General features: G+C 61.5%; 1 long non-coding RNA gene across 1 annotated transcript in view; it reads right to left on the bottom strand.

Annotated features, from left to right (window-relative positions):
- The window catches only part of LOC144762052 (uncharacterized), a 65,884-nt gene extending 59,708 nt beyond the window's left edge, over positions 1-6,176 (bottom strand). The window contains exon 1 of the long non-coding RNA XR_013596022.1: positions 6,091-6,176. This is a non-coding gene — a long non-coding RNA (uncharacterized LOC144762052). The remainder of the gene's footprint in view (positions 1-6,090) is intronic.
- Positions 6,177-6,503: the final 327 nt, after the last annotated feature.

The following is a 6,503-nucleotide window of genomic DNA, read 5'->3' on the forward strand; positions in this document are numbered from 1 at the left end:
AAGCATCAGAGTCCAGCCTTACACAGAGCACCAAAAGCATCAGTGTGCAGCCTTACACAGAGCACCAAAAGCATCAGAGTCCAGCCTTACGCAGCGCACCAAAAGCATCAGAGTCCCGCCTTACACAGTGCACCAAAAGCATCAGAGTCCAGCCTTACACAGAGCACCAAAAGCATCAGTGTGCAGCCTTACACAGTGCACCAAAAGCATCAGTGTGCAGACACACGTATCCGTGAGCACCGTCTGTGTACAAAAAAACCCTAAGGGAGCGTCAGTGTGCACACGGCTCCCTCACAAGGAAGGTCGCACCCTCTCCCTCATGTGCTGAAGCTGCACACTGCTCCTTCCCAAGGAACCTCGCACCCTCTCCCTCATCTGCTGAAGCTGCACACAGCTCAAGCTGCAAACAGCACCCTGCCACTGAAGCTTGCACCCTCTCCCTCATGTGCTGAAGCTGCACACTGCTCCTTCCCAAGGAACCTCGCACCCTCTCCCTCATGTGCTGAAGCTGCACACAGCTCCCTCCCAAGGAAGTTCGCACCCTCTCTCTCATGTGCTGCAGCTGCACACAGCTCCCTCCCAAGGGAGCTCGAACGCTCTCCCTCATGTGCTGAAGCTGCACACAGCTCCCTCCCAAGGAAGCTCGCACCCTCTCCCTCATGTGCTCAAGCTGCACACAGCTCCCCCCAAGGAAGCTCGAACCCTCTCCCTCATGTCCTGAAGCTGCACACAGCTCCCTCCCAAGGAAGCTTGGACCCTCTCTCTCATGTGCTGAAGCTGCACACAGCTCCCTCCCAAGGAAGCTCGCATCCTCTCCCTCATCTGCCGAAGCTGCACACAGCTCATTACCAAGGCAGCTCGCATCCTCGTCCTCATGTGCTGAAGCTGCACACAGCTCCCTCCCAAGGCAGCTCGAATCCCTCTCCCTCATGTGCTAAGGCTGCACACAGCTCCCTCCCAAGGAAGCTCGCACCCTCTCCCTCATGTGCTGCACCTCACACAGCTCCCTGCCACTGAAGGTCGCACCCTCTCCCTCATGTGCTGCGGCTGCACACAGCTCCCTCCCACTGAAGCTCGCACCCTCTCCCTCATGTGCTGCGGCTGCACACAGCTCCATCCCAAGGAAGCTCGCACCCTCTCCCTCATGTGCTGCAGCTGCACACAGCTCCCTGCCACTGAAGCTCGCAGCCTCTCCCTCATGTGCTGCAGCTGCACACAGCTCCCTGCCACTGAAGCTCGCACCCTCTCCCTCATGTGCTGCGGCTGCACACAGCTCCCTCCCAAGGGAGCTCTCACCTCTCCCTCATGTGCTGCAGCTGCACACAGCTCCCTCCCAAGGGAGCTCGCACCCTCTCCCTCATGTGCTGAAGCTGCACACAGCTCGTTCCCAAGGGAGCTCGCACCCCCTCCCTCATGTGCTGAAGCTGCACACAGCTCGAACCCAAGGGAGCTCGCACCCCCTCCCTCATGTGCTGCAGCTGCACACAGCTCATTCCCAAGGAAGCTCGCACCCGCTCTCTCATGTGCTGCAGCTGCACACAGCTCCCTCCCAAGGGAGCTCGCACCCTCTCCCTCAAGTGCTGAAGCTGCACACCGCTCCCTCCCAAGGCAGCTCGCACCCTCTCCCTCATATGCTGCGGCTGCAAACAGCTTGCTCCCAAGGGAGCTCGCACCCCCTCCCTCATGTGCTGAAGCTGCACACAGCTCCCTCCCAAGGGAGCTCGCACCCTCTCCCTCATGTGCTGCAGCTGCACACAGCTCCTTCCCAAGGAAGCTCGCACCCTCTCCCTCATGTGCTGCCGCTGCACAACGCTCCCTCCCAAGGGAGCTCGCACCCTCTCCCTCATGTGCTGCAGCTGCACACAGCTCCTTCCCAAGGAAGCTCGCACCCTCTCCCTCATGTGCTGCAGCTGCACACAGCTCCCTCCCAAGGAAGCCTGCACCCTCTCCCTCATGTGCTGCAGCTGCACACCGCTCCCTCCCAAGGGAGCTAGCACCCTCTCCCTCATGTGCTGCGGCTGCACACAGCTCACTCCCACTGAAGCTCGCACCCTCTCCCTCATGTGCTGCGGCTGCACACAGCTCTCTCCCAAGGAAGCTCGCACCCTCTCCCTCATGTGCTGCAGCTGCACACAGCTCCCTGCCACTGAAGCTCGCAGCCTCTCCCTCATGTGCTGCAGCTGCACACAGCTCCCTGCCACTGAAGCTCGCACCCTCTCCCTCATGTGCTGCGGCTGCACACAGCTCCCTCCCAAGGAAGCTCGCACCCTCTCCCTCATGTGCTCAAGCTGCACACAGCTCCCTCCCAAGGGAGCTCGCACCCTCTCGCTCATGTGCTGAAGCTGCACACAGCTCGATCCCAAGGGAGCTCGCACCCCCTCCCTCATGTGCTGAAGCTGCACACAGCTCGATCCCAAGGGAGCTCGCACCCCCTCCCTCATGTGCTGCAGCTGCACACAGCTCATTCCCAAGTAAGCTCGCACCCTCTCCCTCATGTGCTGAAGCTGCACACCGCTCCATCCCAAGGCAGCTCGCACCCTCTCCCTCATGTGCTGAGGCTGCAAACAGCTCCCTCCCAAGGGAGCTCGCACCCCCTCCCTCATGTGCTGAAGCTGCACACAGCTCGATCCCAAGGCAGCTCGCACCCTCTCCCTCATGTGCTGCGGCTGCAAACAGCTCCCTCCCAAGGGAGCTCGCACCCCCTCCCTCATGTGCTGAAGCTGCACACAGCTCCCTCCCAAGGGAGCTCGCACCCTCTCCCTCATGTGCTGCGGCTGCAAACAGCTCCCTCCCAAGTGAGCTCACACCCCCTCCCTCATGTGCTGAAGCTGCACACAGCTCGATCCCAAGGCAGCTCGCACCCTCTCCCTCATGTGCTGCGGCTGCAAACAGCTCCCTCCCAAGGGAGCTCGCACCCCCTCCCTCATGTGCTGAAGCTGCACACAGCTCCCTCCCAAGGGAGCTCGCACCCTCTCCCTCATGTGCTGCAGCTGCACACAGCTCCTTCCCAAGGAAGCTCACACCCTCTCCCTCATGTGCTGCAGCTGCACACCGCTCCCTCCCAAGGGAGCTCTCACCTCTCCCTCATGTGCTGCAGCTGCACACAGCTCCCTCCCAAGGGAGCTCGCACCCTCTCCCTCATGTGCTGAAGCTGCACACAGCTCGTTCCCAAGGGAGCTCGCACCCCCTCCCTCACATGCTGAAGCTGCACACAGCTCGATCCCAAGGGAGCTCACACCCTCTCCCTCAAGTGCTGAAGCTGCACACTGCTCCCTCCCAAGGCAGCTTGCACCCTCTCCCTCATATGCTGCGGCTGCAAACAGCTCGCTCCCAAGGGAGCTCGCACCCCCTCCCTTATGTGCTGCAGCTGCACACAGCTCCTTCCCAAGGAAGCTCACACCCTCTCCCTCATGTGCTGCAGCTGCACAACGCTCCCTCCCAAGGGAGCTCGCACCCTCTCTCTCATGTGCTGTAGCTGCACACAGCTCCCTCCCAAGGGAGCTCGCACCCTCTCCCTCAAGTGCTGAAGCTGCACACCGATCCCTCCCAAGGCAGCTTGCACCCTCTCCCTCATATGCTGCGGCTGCACACAGCTCCCTCCCAAGGGAGCTCGCACCCTCTCCCTCATGTGCTGCAGCTGCACACAGCTCCTTCCCAAGGAAGCTCGCACCCTCTCCCTCATGTGCTGCAGCTGCACAACGCTCCCTCCCAAGGGAGCTCGCACCCTCTCCCTCATGTGCTGCAGCTGCACACAGCTCCTTCCCAAGGAAGCTCGCACCCTCTCCCTCATGTGCTGCAGCTGCACACAGCTCCCTCCCAAGGAAGCTCGCACCCTCTCCCTCATGTGCTGAGGCTGCAAACAGCTCCCTCCCAAGGGAGCTCGCACCCCCTCCCTCATGTGCTGAAGCTGCACACAGCTCGATCCCAAGGCAGCTCGCACCCTCTCCCTCATGTGCTGCGGCTGCAAACAGCTCCCTCCCAAGGGAGCTCGCACCCCCTCCCTCATGTGCTGAAGCTGCACACAGCTCCCTCCCAAGGGAGCTCGCACCCTCTCCCTCATGTGCTGCGGCTGCAAACAGCTCCCTCCCAAGTGAGCTCACACCCCCTCCCTCATGTGCTGAAGCTGCACACAGCTCGATCCCAAGGCAGCTCGCACCCTCTCCCTCATGTGCTGCGGCTGCAAACAGCTCCCTCCCAAGGGAGCTCGCACCCCCTCCCTCATGTGCTGAAGCTGCACACAGCTCCCTCCCAAGGGAGCTCGCACCCTCTCCCTCATGTGCTGCAGCTGCACACAGCTCCTTCCCAAGGAAGCTCACACCCTCTCCCTCATGTGCTGCAGCTGCACACCGCTCCCTCCCAAGGGAGCTCTCACCTCTCCCTCATGTGCTGCAGCTGCACACAGCTCCCTCCCAAGGGAGCTCGCACCCTCTCCCTCATGTGCTGAAGCTGCACACAGCTCGTTCCCAAGGGAGCTCGCACCCCCTCCCTCACATGCTGAAGCTGCACACAGCTCGATCCCAAGGGAGCTCACACCCTCTCCCTCAAGTGCTGAAGCTGCACACTGCTCCCTCCCAAGGCAGCTTGCACCCTCTCCCTCATATGCTGCGGCTGCAAACAGCTCGCTCCCAAGGGAGCTCGCACCCCCTCCCTTATGTGCTGCAGCTGCACACAGCTCCTTCCCAAGGAAGCTCGCACCCTCTCCCTCATGTGCTGCAGCTGCACAACGCTCCCTCCCAAGGGAGCTCGCACCCTCTCTCTCATGTGCTGTAGCTGCACACAGCTCCCTCCCAAGGGAGCTCGCACCCTCTCCCTCAAGTGCTGAAGCTGCACACCGATCCCTCCCAAGGCAGCTTGCACCCTCTCCCTCATATGCTGCGGCTGCACACAGCTCCCTCCCAAGGGAGCTCGCACCCTCTCCCTCATGTGCTGCAGCTGCACACAGCTCCTTCCCAAGGAAGCTCGCACCCTCTCCCTCATGTGCTGCAGCTGCACAACGCTCCCTCCCAAGGGAGCTCGCACCCTCTCCCTCATGTGCTGCAGCTGCACACAGCTCCTTCCCAAGGAAGCTCGCACCCTCTCCCTCATGTGCTGCAGCTGCACACAGCTCCCTCCCAAGGAAGCTCGCACCCTCTCCCTCATGTGCTGCAGCTGCACACCGCTCCCTCCCAAGGAAGCTAGCACCCTCTCCCTCATGTGCTGGATCTGCACACAGCTCCCTCCCAAGGAAGCTCGCACCCTCTCCCTCATGTGCTGAAGCTGCACACAGCTCGATCCCAAGGGAGCTCGGACCCTCTCCCTCATGTGCTGAAGCTGCACACAGCTCCCTCCCAAGGAAGCTCGCACCCTCTCCCTCATGTGCTGAAGCTGCACACAGCTCTCTCCCAAGGAAGCTCGCACCCTGTCTCTCATGTGCTGCAGCTGCACACAGCTCCTTCTCAACAAAGCTCACACCCTCTCCCTCATGTGCTGCAGCGGCACACAGCTCCCTCCCAAGGAAGATCGCACCCTCTCCCTCATGTGCTGCGGCTGCACACAGCTCCCTCCCAAGGGAGCTCACACCCTCTCCCTCATGTGCTGCAGCTGCACACAGCTCCCTCCCAAGGGAGCTCGCACCTTCTCCCTCATGTGCTGAAGCTGCACACAGCTCCCTCCCAAGGAAGCTCGCACCCTCTCCCTCATGTGCTGAAGCTGCACACAGCTCCTTCCCAAGGGAGCTCAAACCCTCTCCCTCATGTGCTGCAGCTGCACACAGCTCCCTCCCAAGGGAGCTCGCACCTTCTCCCTCATGTGCTGAAGCTGCACACAGCTCCCTCCCAAGGAAGCTCGCACCCTCTCCCTCATGTGCTGAAGCTGCACACAGCTCCTTCCCAAGGGAGCTCACACCCTCTCCCTCATGTGCTGCAGCTGCACACCGCTCCCTCCCAAGGAAGCTAGCACCCCCCCCCCCCTTATGTGCTGAAGCTGCACACAGCTCCCTTCCAAGGGAGCTCGCACACTCGCCCTCATCTGCAGTGGGGGACCCTCCTCCACCATAGCAGAGGAGCAGCCCCTGGGCAGTGTGTAGAGAAGCCACACAGAGTCTGTACTCACGAGCTGCGCACATCTGGAGCACGGGGCCCAGCACAAGGGCCAGGGCGAGCAGGTAACAGCCAGTGTTCTTCATCTTGATATCCGAGGGACGCTCTGAACTCCAAGTGGTGGAGCCTCCATATTTATAGGCCTCTGCCTCTTCGTTTCGCATGGCTGGCCAATGGGGGGCGGGGGATGGACCTGTATCTTCCTCTGACTCCGCCTCCCATTGAGTCGCCGCCCCCTGTCCTTGCCTGTCCCGGTGTTTGACGTCCTGGAGCCGGTGCCAGCATTTCCAGCACACAGCAGAGCGCAGCAGGATGTGTCCACAGGGCACAGTACCATTGTAAGACACACACCCCACAGCAAGGGCAAAGCTTGAGAGTCAGGGCTGGTTACACTCCTGCTGGCAGAGACTTTTGACATGGGCAAAG

The sequence above is a fragment of the Lissotriton helveticus genome, chromosome 6 (genome assembly GCF_964261635.1).
Source record: "Lissotriton helveticus chromosome 6, aLisHel1.1, whole genome shotgun sequence".
Lineage (NCBI taxonomy): Eukaryota > Metazoa > Chordata > Amphibia > Caudata > Salamandridae > Lissotriton > Lissotriton helveticus.